The sequence below is a fragment of the Carettochelys insculpta genome, chromosome 6, assembly GCF_033958435.1.
Source record: "Carettochelys insculpta isolate YL-2023 chromosome 6, ASM3395843v1, whole genome shotgun sequence".
In the NCBI taxonomy this organism is placed as follows: domain Eukaryota; kingdom Metazoa; phylum Chordata; order Testudines; family Carettochelyidae; genus Carettochelys; species Carettochelys insculpta.
In genome coordinates, this window is record NC_134142.1 from 85,820,780 (window position 1) to 85,839,409 (window position 18,630).

Sequence of the window (18,630 nt, forward strand, 5' to 3'; positions counted from 1 at the left end):
TCTGTCTTTCCTCAAAGAGTTTGTGGTTGGTTTACCTCCTTATTATGCAGTCTACCTAAAGAATAGGCAATATTTACTGAATTATCTCTGTTCATCTTGTGGTGGGAAAGAACACTGTAAGTTAATTTTAACTTTCTCTTTTTCATTTGGCAGAGATATGCTTTCAATTGTGTTAGAGTCTGGCAGAAAATGTTTTCAAAATATTCATACACTCCTTTATATAAGATTTTAATTCTCAGAATGGTCATGTTACATTAAGTAACTCTTGTAAAGTCTGTAATGTAAGATATTGATTTCACATGACAATTTTTTGAAACATGACCTTTTATTTTCAAAATGGGGTGAGAGAAGTTAATTTCAGTAATATCGATATTCTTCACTCAAATGGCTTCTTATATTAGCAATCAGTTTTAGCAACAAATTGCTCTGTCATGTTCAGATATCAAATGTCATATATTCATATAACAGCGATATCAGGCACCTGTATGAAGACTTGCATTTAGATATAAAAATTGCAAATAGAATCTCAGAAGATACTTATGGCATGTTGTGATCCAATGAGTTATCCATCAGTCTGTTTCAACAAAAACGACAAGGAGTCATATGGAAACTTAAAGACTAACAATTTTATGTGGGCATAAACCTTTGGGCTGGGGCCTACTTTGTTAGATACATGAAGTAGAAACTTCAGTTCGTCAGGCATATATACATACATACAGAGATGAGAGAGTTATATTTATATGCAGAGGACCAGGGTGGATGAGGCCAGCTCATGTGGCTCACTCCCAACAGTTGATAAGAAGGTGAGACTATCAAAAGGGGGGAAATTACATTTTCTAATGAGCTAGCCATTCCCAGTCTCTATTTAGACCCAATTTGATAGTCTGCATATGAATCTCAGCCCTGCAGTTTCATGTTTCAGTCTGTTCTTGAAGGTTTTTTTGTGCAAGCATGATAATTTTCAGGTATCTTACTGAGTGTCCAGGGAGGATGATGTGCTGTCATAGTGGCTTTGAATGTTACCGTTCTTGATGTCTGAGTAATGTCAATTTATTCTTTTGTGCAGAGACAGTCCCTTTTGGCAAATTTGCAAGGCAAAGGGGCACTGCTGGCATACATCACATTAGTAGATGTGCAGGTAAATAATCCACTGATGTTATGGCTGATGTGACTAGATCCTGTGAGGATAGGATACTGTGGACAGTGTTGGCAAATGGAGTTTGTTGCAGTGATTGGTTTCTGGGTCAATGTTTTTCTTGTGGTGTGTAGTTGGTGGTTAGTATTTGTTTCGGGTTGGTGGGAGGTCTTTCTTCAAGCAAGGGCTGGCCTGCTTCACAGAGTCTTTGAGAGTGAGGAATCGTCATCTAGGGTACAGTGTAGCTCCCAGGTTGTAGATGATGCGCTGGAGTGGTTTTAGTTGAGGCAGTAAGTAATAATGGCTAGTTGCATTCTTGCCCTTTTTTTTTTGTTGGGTGTGTACTATAGTAGGTGACTTCTGCAGTAATTTTCCCCCTTTTAGTAGTCTTATTTTCTTATCAGTTGTTGGAAGCAGGCTATTTCCACACTGATTGAATTGGCCTTATTAACACAGGTCTTCTGCATAGTATTCTTATACCTCCATCTATGTTTGTATGTATGTATATATCTCTGTCAAACTGACCTTTCCACTTCATTCATTTTGTAAAGTGGGTTCGAGGCCACAAAAGCTTATGCCCAAATAAAATTGCTAGTCTTTAAGGTGTCACGAGACTGCTTGTTTATGCCATCTTATATAGTTAAGAAACAACAACAAAGTATTGAGCATTTCCTATCACACATATACTCCCTAGAGGCTTTCCTAAAAGTTTTAGTGTTATTATAAAATATGTTTCACTGGGATATTTCTGGAATTCTGAAAAAAATTACTTTGTGTGAGTTTACATAGATTTACTGCTGTGATAACACACTCAACATTCCTTTTGCAATCAGGTGTTGTCTTAAAAAATGAATGTTTAAGAAAAATCTGTTTTTATGATTTAAAGATCTTATAAAACTTACCTCATACTTTATACAAGAGGGACAATAATTATTTTTGATAAGACACTCTGACAGTTTTGTTTGCTTTTCCAACAAATAGATTCTAGATTTACTATCTACCAGTCACAGTACATTTGCAATATATAATTAGATTTATCAGATATTCCACTATAAAAAGCATGAATCAAAACAATTAACATTTCTATAATCTTTCAAAACATAGTAAAGAGGAAAATTGTATAGAGTTGTAAAGGGAAGTAAAGTTATCAAGCTGCTTTCCATCCTGGAGATAATAAACACACCTAGAAATAATATATGTTTTATAAGTATAAAGCCATATGTATCTTCCCTGGTATTTTTTGTCATTGATACATATGATAGAAATGTCTTGGAATTCCTATGACTAGCATTATATGCACATGATGGCTAAGGTAATATTTTATTGGACCAGCTTTTATTGGTAGAAGAGATGAGCTTTCAAGTTTACACAGAGCTTTTCTTCAGGTTGGTCCTATAACTCAACTTATTTCACTATTATTCTGGGACCCACACAGTGACAACACTGTTTTCTCTAATTTGAACGTTTGGCAGCATAACTAGCTAAACATAATATACATTCTTCTATTTCCAAGTTTCCTGGCTATATCATACTTGCATTTCCAGAAAAGATGCAAACAAATTTGCAACAACTTAAAAATGATATAACATTATGATCATTATAATTTTTGTGTTAATACTGAGGTCTTTCCCCTACAAAGTCAAACAAAAAGTCCAGGGCAAAAGACACATTCTCCTATATTTGGTTATGAATAGGAAACTATACTAATTTAATATATAACAGTTGTTCTAGACGTATTCTATTTTCAGTATATCTGCCTTTAGCAATACATTGATATCTTCTTTCAATGTGTTTCCATTAAAAACAAAACAAAACAAAACGGTGTCATTGTTTATCATCACTACACATCAGTGATGTGTTATAGACTCAATAATGTCACTTGAATGGCAAGGCTTGAATCTTGAACAAATTGCCAAATTTCTTCTATAATTGAGGATGAACATTTCTAAATGTGCACTTCCAGAAGTTGCATGATAACAGTTCTGACTGCATATGTTAGTTAAGACATATACGAAAAATCATGTAGTTGAAGTGTTTCTTTGCACTATACCACAGCATAGACTGGTTGAAAAGGTTATGTAATTAAATCATTCCAGTGCAAAGGTATAGGCTAATGTAGGGTACATGGCTGAGACATTACTAGGCCACACTGAGGCTGGACTAGACTTTTGGCCCCTTATACTTGGTGCAACTGGCAAAAGTTATAGGATGCTTTGTGTCTGCAAGGAGTATTGCCAACATTGGGGAATGCAAAAGAAGAACATAAGCTGTTTTTTCATATCATATTTTCAATGGGGCTGCATCTAAGGAGCTGGCCTCTGTTAGTGGAAATTTCCCTGTAACTAACATTGAATGTCCATCGATGTTATTTTTCAGTATTTTTTTGTCTGCTGTTCTTAAAACATTTAATAAATTCATTCAGCCCATTGTAATTTAAGTATAGACATGGTTTAAGTGAAAACTGTCATAGCTCAACAGCACCTGCATTCCCCTCAGTGGTCCTACTCTAGAATCCCGCTCCTTACCTATGATCTTTCTTGGGCAGAGGCTTAGATCTTTCTTCATTCTGACCTGGGTTTTTCCAGACTGCACAGTTCCTTATTTACACTGTGACATTACCAGCAAGCCAAACTGCCTAAAAGACAGTCTGTACTTTGGTTTCAATTCAGAGGCTAAGACAGCATAAATGCCCTAAGTCCCAGTCCTCAGAGAGAACTTTCAAAAATAAGGAATTTTTGGATAAACAGAGATGAAGAATTTCACATAATGGAACTTCAAAATAATTATCCTTAAGAAACCTTATTGAATTAAGTTTATTATAGGAACCTGTCATATTTGTCACAAGCACAAACAAGAAGAAACCAAAATACAAAGAAAAGAATGGCCCACAGAATGGTTGAAAGCTATTTCTCAAATGTCCTGCCAAGACCATAGACAGAAACTATTTAGCTGAGTCCTATAAGTATGGCCTAAATGATTTTATGTGCATGGGATATCCTATGATGATTTCTATAGCCCACTAATGGCACTGTGAAAACATATAACAATTTTCAGGATAATAGCTAATTATATTCTAATTCATAGACAGTAGGGAATGGAAGCGGGAGGGGGGAAAGCCATCATTTAAAAATAAAACTGACTTACATCTTGTGAGCAACAAAAGCTAATACTGAAAAATTTTCTGAGTGAAAAAAATCTTTTGACTCTTCTTTTTGTTGAGGGTAGAAGCAAAAGTGATGAAATACAATAAGAAGGCTGATCTTGTGATACCACAAGATGCAATAAATTTCATGACAAAGTCTTTTCTCAGTAGATTTCAAGGTGAATTTTATAGATCAAAGAGGTTCATCAGGAATGGAGAAGAAAGAGTATTCCACATAAACCTAAAAATCATAGCTGTGGATTCTTCACTTACATATTGAAAAAACTTTACTAGGGCTGTGTCTACACTAGGAGCTAAATTCAAAGTTAACTTCAAAATTCGGCATTACTTCGAAGTAGCCAGCAGAGAGTCTACACATATTTTCCCTTACTTCAAAATTAACTTCAAAGTTGGGGGCCCAACTTCGAAGTCCTTACTACATTCCCAGGAATGCAGTACTGCCCTACTTTGAAGTTTAACTTCAGGTAGGATGTGTCTAGATGCTCAGCTTCGAAGTTGATTACTTCAAAGTTGTACTTTGAAGTAAGCAACTTTGAAGTTATTTTTGTCATATAGACAAAGCATAGGTGAATCGAAAGGGGAATTTTCCCTCTCTGAGGCTGTCTACATGACAAAAATAACTTCGAAGTTCCTTACTTCGAAATACAACTTTGAGGTAAGCAACTTCAAAGGTGAGCATCTACACATACCCTAATTCAAAGTTAAACTTCAATGTAGAATTCAATATCCTGGGAATGAAGTGAGGACTTCAAAGTTGGGAAAAGGTGTGTAGACTCTCTGCTGGCTACTTTGAAGTAGTGCCTAACTTTGAAGTTAACTTTGAAGTTAGCTCCTAGTATAGATGCACCCTGAACTTCTTTCATCTTGAAAAAAGCTCAGTGTGTATCTTACAGCTGTAATATCCAAATACAGACACTTGAAAATAGCTCCTCTCAGTTCCTGCCAGCATCACTGATGAGAAAGTGGGGGAAAAGTGCCATTCACAGATGAAAGTGGATTATTTTTAGATCTTTGATCTGTCCACTGGGACCTATATAAAAAGACAGGAGAGCTGCTAAATTGAGACACTTTCGTAAGTCACTTCACCACTAAAGTTGGAAGTTAAAGTTGGAATTTAGTGTTGCTGAATAAATCATTTTCTACTAAGGAGCACTACATATTTTTAGTGCTATTACATGATGTTCAGTGACTTTGTGCCAAGGAAGAAATCAGAGAGAGTATGTAAACTGGATTTATAAAATGATTTATATAGGAAACCAAAATGAAGTGCTAAGCCTTAAACTTCATCAAATACAATTATCATTCTTAGGTGCATTTCTAGGATGATCCTTCTCAGTACAAGGATGGGTGAAGTGCTGTGCACAGTTTTCTGAGTTGCATTTAGTGATATCAACACAAAAGACAGATTTGTTGTAATTTCAAAATATAAAGTTTATCATAGAACAGCACAAAGTGGTAGGCAGATTAATCTCTTATATTTATTTGTTTAAAGTCTGCATTTACTCATCACCGACAGTAGCCAGGTTTGCCATGTATGTCTTAAAGCTAGCAAAATGGTTTTCAGACTTTCCACTTGGCTTATAGGCATGCAGTGGACTCTTTCCTTAGCTCAGCTTATTCCCTTGTAAGACTTTTAAATACCTCTTTGACCTTCAGCTCTTGCTTTTGCAGCTCAGCCCCTGAAAAATAATTGATTAAAATAATTGATCAATATTTGATAAATAATTGATATTTGACTAATCAATTAATTGGTTAATACTTAATTAATACTGAAAATGAACACTGGGGAGCCACTATGCTCTTGAAAGAGCACTCCTGAAAATGTTCACCAGTGCCTGACACACAGTCCTTTAATAAAGTGATTTTTGATTCATGCAAACTCAGGAAAGAGTAAATCCATTCTTTTCTTTCTTTTATTCCATCTTGAAAATACAGAAGTCCTGGTACCTTCTTTAGTTTGGCTTTTTATATTTAGAATAGAATTCACCACAAGATATTACCTAACACTTTTCTTCTTGTACAATGCTACTTTGCCATTTTCTCAACCTAAAGAGACAGTTGGTGTTATTTGTTGTTGTTTTTTTCCAACAATACTTCTACATTTACATTTCATCTATTTTCATGAAATGCCCTGAAGTGCTTTATTGACTCTGCACAATAATACCACACAAAATGATCATGATTACCCAGACACCGTAGGGAGAGCTGATAATCAAGGATCTATATCATTGAGGCAATATGCACTAAAATTAATAGATATCAGGGAGGCTGCCTTTTTTATAATAGGGAATTTTGATTAAATTATCAGTGTCCTTTCTCACCAGAATTGTATCTAGGAGTTATGCAGATAAAACAAGAAAGGTTTTTAAGTAGAGATGATAATGTCAATAAAATATTGGAAAGGAAATAGCTGAGATCACCAAAGTGAGATAGGTTTGGTTCATCTTCCATCTTGCAACCTATGCTTTCCTGCAAGTTCTGTGCAGGTTTCAAGGCTGATGGACAGAAGATTATGAAGTACTAAGTAACATGATGGGAAGGAGGAGAAAACTAATCAGAGAGACAGACTCATACTTCATTGCCTGTCAATTTTTGTTAGTTTTTGCAGTAGTTTAGAGAGTGCAGGGTGGGTATTAAACTACCAAGTCAGAATGTTAGCTGCCTTCTCTGACTGGTATACATAATGGTGCAAAGGACAAGACACGGGATACTCAAAGCCACATAGAACAGAAATAATGTAGTGTTTAAGAAGGACTGGGTGAGAAGGTATCCGTGAGGAAGAGCAGGGAGTCAGATCAAAGCTGTCTGTCAAAGGTTAAGGTTTGTGAAAGTAGGTGATTCATCTAAGAGGAAAGATAAGTTGTTTAGGAAAATGGTAAAAGAAAGGAAGAGGGAGAGCTGGGAATTGAACCTTAGAGAAATGGTATGGGCATGTAGGAGGGAAGACAGGAGGAAGTTGGAAAGCCTACTGAGTAGGAAGGAGCATAGAAGTGACGGACATAGTGAGCTTCAAAGGAGGATAAAATGAAGGTATGGGGCAGGAAGAAACAACAAATGGAAAGGAAAAGCCCAGGGACACTGTATGGTATTTGCATCAGAGCGGTAAATATACCGAGCTTCTTGAATATACTGAGATGTTTGCATTAAATGCCTTTGAAGGCATTACTAGGTGCTGCTATACATGGGCTTGTTTTCTGAGAATGGCTGCTCTGTCATCTTAGTCACCTCATCAAAAATTGCTCAACATTTCAGAAGTGCTTTGCTATTGCTGAAGCCAGCTTTTAAAGTAAAGTACTGACCACTTTCAGTTATTGAAAATAAAGTTGCATTAGCCAGGGCAAGGTGTCCAAATTCCAGGTTCACTAACTATCAACTTCAATATCCACTGTAACTTCATTAGACTACATTACCGTCTTATAGGAAGGATGATCCAGTGCTTAGGGACAAGACATGATACACAGACTTCCTGAGCCACCTTGGGCATGTCAGTTATTCTCTCTGGCTACATCTACACTGGAGTTTTGTCAACAAAATTCATGGAGCATCTACACACAAAATACATTTCATTGACAGAAACTGTTGACAAAAAAAAAAAATGTAGACACTCCAGGGACTTTATGTCGACAGAATGGATCAGATGATCAATCTGCTTTTACGTGGAGACGTGATCTGTTGACAGAAGCTTTGTCGGAACGTCTCTTCTGACAGTAACTTCTGTAGATAGGTGTTCTAGTGTAAACATAGCCTCTGTGTGTCTTCTCTTTTCCCCCGCCTGGTGAAATAGCATTCCTTATCTCACAGAGATGTTCTGTGGCTACATGTGTTACAGGTTATAACATGCACCAACACTATAGTAATGGGTGGAGGCAAGTACATGTTCATAATTAGACTGAGCCTACTGACCTAAATGTTGTGTGGAATGCTTACTGTGTTCTCCTTCGAAAGGATCTTGACCTCAGTGTGGAATAAGTTTATGTGGAAAACTTTCCTAACAGAGTTTTTATTGGATCTGGATGAAAAAACAAAAACAAAAACAAAAAAAATTCAAATGTGAAGAAAAAAAATAGGTTTATCTTTTTTCCTGCATCAGAACAAAACAGAGAATTCTATTTTTTTCACAATACATGCATGTGCATGTGCACAAAGCACACCCAGTACACAGTAGGCCAGTTGACCTGGGCCTTTACTTGGGATCTAGAACGGGATGAGCAAACTTTTTACTTCAGGCCCCACTTTTCATCGCTGCCTTTAGAAGCGCCACCCCCCCACCCCGCCTAGAGCCAGTCAAAAATGCAAGTAGTCCCTCATTTGCATAGTCACATAAGATCACTGTCTTGGCTGAGGCTACTGTTGTTACAAGATAAACCATGTCAGACGGGGGTCTGATGACCAAAACCACCCATATCAGCAGTACCTTCTTCCTGAAGAACATTAGGCATAAGGGGCTGTTGACAAGGGGCGTTGTATGATAGAATCCCATCTACACAGCTTGTTTTGTGATAGCAGAAGCCTCTGTCGGGACAGTGATCTCACACAACTATGCAAATGAGCAGCAATTTGCATTTTCAAGGGTCCTCATTTGCATGTTCCTGCTCACAGCAGCGTGCTGTGTAGACTTAGTCATGATGGATTACCAGAAACTGCAGTTCTTTTTCCTTATATATGGATTTATTTGTGTGCCTGTGGACTTTTCCCTCTCCTTTTGAAGCACCTGTCAGCCACACCCAGCAACACAGTTATGCAAGTAGGGTCTGAATGACCTATCTCCTGACAGCTAATTCAGAAAAGGGAGTGACATCAGGAGCACACTGTATTTACATGAACACATCTACACTGAAGCAGTAGTGTAGCTGTGAGTGATCAGCTTTGTCAGATATTGGTTATCACCAACCTCAAGCTTACTTTAATGTGTAGATATACCACATTTCTCTTCACTGTATTGTAACTATTACCCTTCAGCACATGATACAAAAAATAAGCCAGTCAATTTAACTAAGAAAATCAGGAGACGGCTTCACATATACATATGCCACATAAATGTAGAGAGGTGACAGAAATGTCTTAATTATAATTCCCCTCTTTGCCAGTGTCAGGGTTCATCTGTTCCACCTCATTGACTTAATCTGGCAGGAAGCAAACTGCTTTTCCCTTTCAACTCTGCTATTAAATGACTACTGAAGGCTATTCCTAAAATACCAATAGCCCGAGGAGGGTTTAGCATGATGTGTGAATACTCCAAGATTAAAAAAGTATCCTCATATTCCCACACACAGAAGCCTATTTTTACTCAAGTTGATAACTGCGAAGACTGGAACCCAGTACAGCTATGTCTACACAATAGGGTTTTTCTGGCAAAACTTGGCTTTTTTTGGAAAAAACTCACACAGCATCAACACACAAAATATGCTTTGTTGACAGTCTTTTGACAAAACTTGTCACATCCACTGGCAGGGTTCAGGTATAGTGCCTTTCTCAACAGCTTCCTGTCAACAAAACAGCCATGTGGATGCCCCAGAGCCCTTTTGTTGACAGACAGGGTTTCCTGTTCATTGGCAGCCCTGTTTGTAGAGCTTCCAGTCAATTGGTCTGTTGGGAGAGGGCCAGGCAGTTTGACTGCTCTCTGTCCACAAAACAGATTACCCTTTCGATCTTCTTTTATGCGTAGACGTAATCTGTTGACAGAAAGTTTTGCTGGGAAATCCCTCCCAACAGTCACTTCTGTCGACAGTTTCTTCTCGTGTAAATGTAGCCTACTTGTATAAGGTGTGAAAAAATAAGCCTCTATCTTCTCTAATGCTCCCCAGAAATGTGGCATCATCTGCATGAGTGACAATTTTCACTGACAGAGTGAAATTACTCTCATCCACCCACCAGCCATGCATTTGAACCCTGAAATCTTCTCATTATCATACACTGCCTTCTATAAAAGGTTCAGAGACAAGAAAATGCAACAAAGAAATCAAGAAAAAACCTTTCCTTTTCTCACAATGTGCCTGTGTAGCCTTTCCCCTCCTCCCAAAGGATTGTAGATTTTATGAAAGTATAAAAATAATAGGTTGTGTGTATACTGAGCCCTAGTGCCGACAGTTTGGTGCAAATAAGCAGTCTTTAAAATGCAAAATGACAGTTCATTAGTGCATTCATGCAGCTAATGTGCATATTCAGGATGCTAATTTGCATATTCACTGCAGAACTCAAGCTGTGAAGAAGTGGTTCTCCCAGCAAAAAAAAAAAAAAAAATGCTTTCTCAGTAGCCCCTTATCCCTGATTTTTTTCCAGAAATTCCTGATATCTTCCAAATATTCTTTTCTTTCCAAACCAAAATAAAAAACAAACCTCAAAAGTTCTTTATCAAGGAAGATCCTAAGATCCCTAAAGTTACGATATTGTTGATAGCCAATGAAACCATCATAGAGAGAGGACCATAGAACTTTTGATCAAGTTCTCTTCTGAAACATCAGTCTCAGAGAAAATTAACTTCTCTATTGACAAGATAGCTGCTCTCTCTGAAACTCTCTTTCTTCTTTCTCCCTCCCTCTAGATTACTAGATTTACATTTTCTGACAAGTATGTTGTTATAGGTTAGTATTCCCATTCTGGCATATTTGTGCTCTGGTATTTAATCTTATCTCCCGGCTGAAGAAGTCTTAACTTTACACTACATTTTCACCAAAAACAGCCACAGCTAACAACCACTGCTTCTCCTTCATAAGCTGAGAAATATCTCCTGACTGTGTTGCCACTGCAGTGCAGCTATATGAGATTCATGTCACACAAAGATATAAAGCCTAATATCAGGATAAATTTCTTGCTCATAGATTCAAAACAGGTCAAATTCAGACCTCAAATAATTGGTACCATTCAGTGAAGTGTAGTTGTCCCTGTGCTCCCTGAATTTAAACACTTAGCAATCAGTTCTTCTGGTAACTACCCAAACAGAAAATGCTCAAGTTTCACATGCTTCACAAACACTGGCACCCTTGTTCCTCAGTTTGCTAAGTAAGGCAGAAATTTTGTGATTCATTTCATGGTTCAGAAGAACTATACTGTGCTTCTATAGTGGGACCTGACACTCAGGCCTGGTTTGTCAAAAGGTTCCAGCAAACCATGGTAAGTTTGGACCAAGCTGTGTCTGAGTTTTGAGCAAGCATGGTTCATGTTTCTACCAGTTCTTGGGTAAAGTGATGGCTTTGGGTGAAAATTGGCAAAACTCAATAATTTTAACTAAGCCTTGCTCTGGTTTTGAATTCTACCAACAATTTCAATCAAAAGCGCATCTAAGGAAACATTCATATCTGATGTACGTATGGGAAACTGCACTGTTTTCAGTGAAGATGTACCCATTTCACAAGCTGTCTACTTTCCCAAGAGGCAAAACTCTCCACGAAAACCAAAGCCCTTTCCCCAGTCATGAATTCATTAAGTTTCTTATTTTATTTCTTTTTTCACTGATTATTAAGTGGGCTTCTCTGAATTAATACCAATTTAGTTTAACAAAGAACCCACTGCAGTACAAGCTTTATTATCCAACATCTGCAGGGAACCAGGGATGCCAGGTTAAAAAATGTGCTGGTTATTTAAGCTGGTTATTTGGATGCTGGCCCCATTCTGACCCACCCCCCTTCTCCCCTCACCACCACCACCCCTGGCCACCTGGCAGCAGGCAGCTAGCCCCACTCTGCCTACAGCAGGCATCAGGCTCCACTCCACCAGTCCTGGACAGGTAACTAGCCCCTCAGCATTCTGATTAACAAAATGTGCTGGTTATCAGGGTGCCAGAAAACTGGTCTTTTACTGTATTTCTAACTTAATTGTTCCTTTAACATTCCTCCATTTTAATAGACTTTACTAAGAGTTAGATTATTGCAATAAATCCTCTCAATCCAAAAGATGTATAGTACAATCATCTAATTGAGAAATACAGAGTTTCACTGGGTATTATCTAGGGAGTGGATGGCTCATTGGGCTAGTAAAGCTTTTGACCTTTAGACCTTAATTGAAATTGGACCAGGGAGACGGGAATGATTAATACAAGCTGGTTATGAAAAAAGGAAGTGCTGACTGGAGTCTGATCATCTCAGTTCAGCTCCAAGAGCCCTGATGTTCATAACTACAAGCTTAGACACAGTTGGCGCAAGGTTGATTTGGACAAGTGGAATACATTAAAAAGGGATGAGCACTGCTGAAAATATCTCAGGAGTTTGAATGAATGAATCCAAGTTAGGAGTGTCACTTTTAGGTCAGATGTGTATTCAGCTGTAAGTGTATTTATCCAGTATTGGAACCTATCATACACTGTAACTTGTCATTTTCTAGTTACTCTGAGGTCTTCAATAAAACGTATGGCTAGATTGTCTTCTTGAGAATGTCTTTGTTTTATTAAACGGGATTTCTATTCTGATGGTACAACACACCATTTTGTTATCCCAGTTTTGCAGAAGCCTGTCTGCAATGAAATCAATACAGCCTATCTGGCATATGTCAACGCTGAAACTTTGTAGTGGAAAATTGACTGGGAGCCTAAGTAAAGGTAATTAAATGAGTCTTTTTCATTTCTGGTCATGAGCCACTGTAGCCAGACAAAGTCTCCCCCTTACAAGCCAGCTTGCTCGCTGCCCCCCCCACCATTGAGGAGCACACAGGGCACGGAAATGACTGCTGACAGCACAGTCTTTGATGCCCTCATTGAGGCCCAGATATGCTAGCTTATCGTGACCCTGAGAAGCAGAAAGTACAGCTAGAAGGCTAACAGGCCAGACTGTCAACATGAGAGGGGGGGGACCCTCAGCTATCACCCCAGCTGGCACTGATCAATATGATGCACACACACAATCACCCCAGAAGGGGACGTGCCCCGCCCGCACAAAAGAATGTCCTGTACTCCTAAATTGCTTATTTCTTGTCTTACAAGTGCAAACTAAGTAGAAATGCCCTTGTAACAAACTGGAGTCACAAAGACAGACCAGTATGATCTGGCACCATAGATAAGAAAGAGAATACGTAACCCAAAAGGGGTATAAAAGATGGGTCCAGCAGAACTCTAACTTTGAGTGCATTCAACCAACTTCCTGCTGGTCGGGTCAGGTGATTGCCTCCCGAGGTCCACTACTGGGGACGCCCAACCTCGTATTCGTCTTTCCGCGGAATTGAGTGACCAATCCGTCTTGGCTACGCTGGTATCGAGAGACGCAGAGAGGGTAAGATACACCCATGCTAGGTCTCTGACTTTTTTTTGTGCACAGCTGAAGAATTAGAGCTCTGTAACTAGTATCAAGATATCATTGTGTTAGATGATAACAGATATCTTTGTATTGGATTGTAACGTAACTTGTTAACACCTGTACTTTGCTAGCATATAAGAAGTAAACAATAGCCTTTTGTAACCGCACGCTTATAACTGTAGCTTAAATAAACTTGTAAATAGTTAAGCTCTGAGCCTAACCATTTCGTTAACCCTTTTGTCACTGCAACACAGCCGGCACAACAAAAGAACTTTAACCGTTTGGTTACTACAGCCTGGCCGTGGGTGAGTGTGCTAGGAGCTGCCTGCTCTAACAGTAAAAAACTGGGTTGCTTAGGACCCAGGGGAGTACCTCAACGCACATTATCTGGCCACCGGCTAACAGCCACTTCCACTTATTTCAGTAAGTTTCCCACCTCTCTCTCTCCCTCACCCCGCCACCCGAGTACTGCACATATCTACTGTATTTACTTGTCCAGTAATATTACAGCGATTTAGCAAATTATTTTTTTGTTAAACATTGGAGGTAAATAATAGTTAAAAGCATCCAGGACATGATGGTATTTAGTACCAACCAGTATCTAAATTTTATTGTACACCAGGCAGAACTAGATCAAAACCACATTTGTGAATACAGCTGGGCAAAGTTTTTGGATGGAAAGTTTATTTCAGGAAAAAATGCAGTTTAGTGTTGACAAAGAAAAGATAAGTATCCAGTATGTCATAGAGCTTATCCTTCTGTATTTTGGATTTTGTTTTCAGACAGGAAAATTAAAATAAAAAGAAGAAAAGACTACTATGATAATAAGAACAAGTAATTAATTTTAGAACAATAAACATCCCAATAAATAAAATTTCTTCCTATGGTATCTAACCATAACCTGGGGAGTTCCTTATTTTGGGAATTCAGTACTAATCTCAAATTTTTAAAATGAATGGCTAATTCTGCAAATAACAAAAATTAATAGTTTATGAATAACAAGGTCAAGGTAATCAAATCTCACACTTCTAGCTATAAGCAAATTAGCAGTGAGAGTAGGAAAATTGACATCTTTTCCTCAGTTTTACTGGATGGGGGGTTCTCACCTCATGTGAAATTTAGGGTACTCTTTAGCATCTGGAACAATAATTTCAGCTTATGACTCTCTAGCTATGTCTACACGTGAATGTTACATTGAAATAGCATAGTGACATCAAAATAAGCTATTTTGATTAATATCGTCTACACGTCCTACAGGGCTGGTGCCGTCGACGTTCAACGTCGACGTTGGGCAGCACCACATCGAAGTAGGTGCTGTAGGGGAGCGTCTACACGCCAAAGCGGCACACATCGAAATAAGGGTGCCAGGAACAGCTGCAGACAGGGTCACAGGGTGGACTAGCACTTCCAGGGCAACAGCTAGCTGCTCCCTTAAAGGGCCCCTCCCAGACACACTCAGCCTGCACAGCACGCGGTCTGCAGAGCCATAGGCATGCACATCTCGGCGAAGCAGTTATGGACTCCCAGCAGCAGCCAGAAGTCCACCCAGCCGCCCCTGCAGGAGCAGTGCTCGCCCTGCTCAATGCCATGCAGGAGGCAGCTGATCACTTTTTATTCGTGGAAGAGGAGCTGCCCCCAGGGGAGAAGGAAGCAACCCCAGACTCTGCTGTCCTCTGCCCCTGCCCCACCGCACACGCCGCCGGCTGTGGAGCTACCCCTCGAGCACCGACTGGTGGGAGTGGCTGGTGCTCGGAGAGCGGGACGACGACCGCTGGCTCCAGAACTTTCGGATGAGCCGGCAGACATTCCTGGAGCTCTGCCAGTGGCTCACCCCCGCACTGAGGCACCAGGACACCACCATGCGGCATGCCCTCAGCTTGGAGAAATGGGTCGGCATCGTTGTCTGGAAGCTGGACACTCCAGACAGCTACCGATCCATGGGCCAGCAGTTTGGCATTGGCAAGGCCACCGTTGGGGCTGTCCTCATGGAGGTAAGAGGACCCACGGGGAGGTGGAGGCAGCCCTGGAGGTGGAGGGGAGTCCGGGGAGAGAGGGGAGCCCTGGAGGGGGAGGGCCAGACACACCGTGCACACCCCTCACTGGTGCTCTCCCATGTCCTTCCCCTGCAGGTCGTCCGTGCCATCAACGCCCTGCTCCTCCACAGGCTTGTGCGGCTTGGGGACCTGGATACCGCCATCGCGGGGTTTGCTACCCTGGGCTTCCCAAATTGCTTCGGGGCTCTCGATAGGACCCATATCCCCGTCCGAGCTCCGGAGCACAGCGGAGGATGCTTCCTGAACATGAAGGGCTACCATTTGGTGGTCCTCCAGGCCTTGGTGGACAGCCGGGGCCACTTCCTGTACATTTATGTTGGCTGGCCTGGCAGCACCCACGATGCCCGGGTATTCAGGAATTCGGGCCTGTGCTGCCGGCTGGAGACGGGGACCTACATCTCCCAGTGGGAGATCCCTGTGGGGGACACCACCATGCCCCTCTGAGTCATCGCAGAGGCAGCGTACCCCCTCCAGCCCTGGCTCGTGCACCCTTACACGGGCCATCTCACAACCAGCCAGGAGCGCTTCAACATGCGCCTGAACCATGCGCGCCAGGTGGTTGAGCGCACTTTTGGCCACCTCAAAGGGCGCTGGAGGTGTCTCCTCACCCGCCTTGATGCGGGCCCCACCAACATCCCCCAGATTGTGGGCGTGTGCAGCACCCTCCACAACCTGGTGGAGAGCAAGGGGGAGGCATTCTTTCAGGGCTGGGCTGTGGAGGCTGGCAGGGCTGACTTGCAGCCACCCGCTGCCCCCAGTCACCAAGTGGACCCCGAGGGGACCCAGGTCCGGGAGGCCCTGCGGGCCCATTTTGAACAGGCCGTGGGGTGAACGCTGGCAGGCCCCCCACTGCACCCCCCGCATCCTCCACAACACTCCCTGCCCCTACGCCCACACCACAGAGCACCCAAGAGCACCACCCCCACACTTTTCTTGCAAATAAAAATAGACCTGTTTTTCTTGAAACCACAAAACGGTGAATTCTCTTATTATTACTACTAATATATATTTATATATTTTACATATTTTATATGATAAATAGTGGAACACAAGGAAGGGGGGAACTATTTACATGGGGGGGCAGGTATCATAAAATAACAGGGGTCTAATACAAACTATATACAAAATAATGGGGATATGTACAAAGGGGGATTGGAGGGCCACATCCTGGGCCCCGCACCCCCTACTGTCTAGCGCTTGGGGTTGGCAGGCGTGACCCTCACCTCAGCCTCAGCCTTGGCCAAGGCTGGCTGGGGGCCGGGCGAACTGGTAGATACGTCCAGCGGGCGTCAGCAGGCCCCAGGTCCCCCTCGGCGGAAGGCCCCTTGGTGGCGGACGGCGGTGGGATGGCTGGTGGAGCAGAGGGTGGAGCGGTGGGTGGAGCAGGAAGGGCAGGCAGAGCAGCAGCCGGCGTGGCATGGGGGGCCAGGTAGTCTGCTATGCGCTCAAAAGTGAACATAAAGGCCCCCCATGCCTCCTGGTGCCAGGCCAGCACCCGCTCCTGCAGTTGCAGGCGCCGCTCGTCCACCCGCAGGCGCTGCTCCAATACCTCCAGCTGTCGCTGGAAGGTCGCCAGCAGCTGGGGGTCTGTTGCCGTCCGGTGGTGGTGCTGGGTCCGCTGTCGGCCCCGCCCTGGGGCTGGTCAGTGCTCTGCCAAGGGCCTGGCCTGCAGCAATGGCCCCAGTGGGCTCTCCAGGACCACTGACACCTTGCCAGCACTCTCCGGGCCCTCCGATGGTGCAGCTGCGGAACACGGGGGGGAAGAAGAGAGGAGACAGCCGTTAGTGTGGGCCCCAAGCCTTGGCCCTTGGCCCCCCACCCCTGTGCTGCAGGTTCTCCAACCCCGTGCCTGGGAGATGCTGCTGCTGAGGATGGGTGTCCCACCTCCTCCCCCCGGGGGACCCTAAGTTCTGCTTCCCCCATCCCCAGGGATGGGGCATGGCACTGTCATGCTGGGGGGGGGGCAGGGGCTGATGCACTCATGTGAGGGACATGCCACTGCTGTCCTTGGGGCCATGGTCATCTGGGCATGTGGAGGGCCCTGGTCATGTCTGTTGTCCCCACCCCTCAACCCCGGGGGTGTGCGCTGGGGGGGTATGTACATGACGGTCCGCTCCCACGGTCGGGGGACACCCTCTGGGTGGATGCCCTGCTGGAGCTCTGGGACAGCAGTGCGATGTGGAGCCCCCCGTCACTGGAGGAGGATTCCTCCTCCTCCTCCTCCTCCGTCATCCCAGGGGTGGGCTCCTGGGGGGGCCCCTGGGATGCAGGGCTTGCCTCCGGGGCGGACTCCACCTCCAGAGCCTGCTGGTGCTTGTTGGCCGAGGTGTCAAGAGTGGCCGGTGGGGAGTAGGTGTGCCGGGGGCTCAGGATTTCCCTGAGCTCCCTGTAGAAGGGGCAAGTGGCGGGGGCGGCCCCAGATCAGCTGGCCGCATCCCAGGCCCAGGCGTAACCCTGCCGCAGCTCCTTGACCTCACTCCTGACGTGGTCAGGAGTGCGGGCAGGGTGACCCCGGGCGGCCAGGCCCTCGGCCAGCGGAGCGAACGCATCCTCGTTCCACCTCTTGCTCCCCATTACCTGGAGCACCTCCTCCTCACTCCAGAGCCTTAGCAGGTGCCAGATCTCGGCCTCCGTCCAGGAGGGGCCCCGCTGCCTCTTCCAGGGCTGGCTGCCAGGCTGGGAGCCCTGGCTCCCCTTGGGGGGGTGCCCTGGGGGTGCTTGGGGGGCTGGCGGGCTGCCATCGCAGCAGGGGGGGTGTCTTTGGGCTGCAGGGAGGCGTGCAAGCTGGCCGCGTGTTACTGCTTCCGCCTGCACTCTCTCTCAGCTTCCTGCATGGGAAGGCAGGGGGTAGGGAGCTTTAAGGGGCTGCTGCACGTGGCAGCCACAGAGCTCAGGGGCTGGAGAGAGAGTCTCTCAACCCCTCAGCTGATGGCCATCATGGCAGACCCCGCTCTTTCGATGTTGCAGGACGCGTATTGACTACACATGCCCTATTTCGACGTTCAACGTTCAACGTTGAAGTAGGGCGCTATTCCCATTTCCTGATGGGAATAGCGA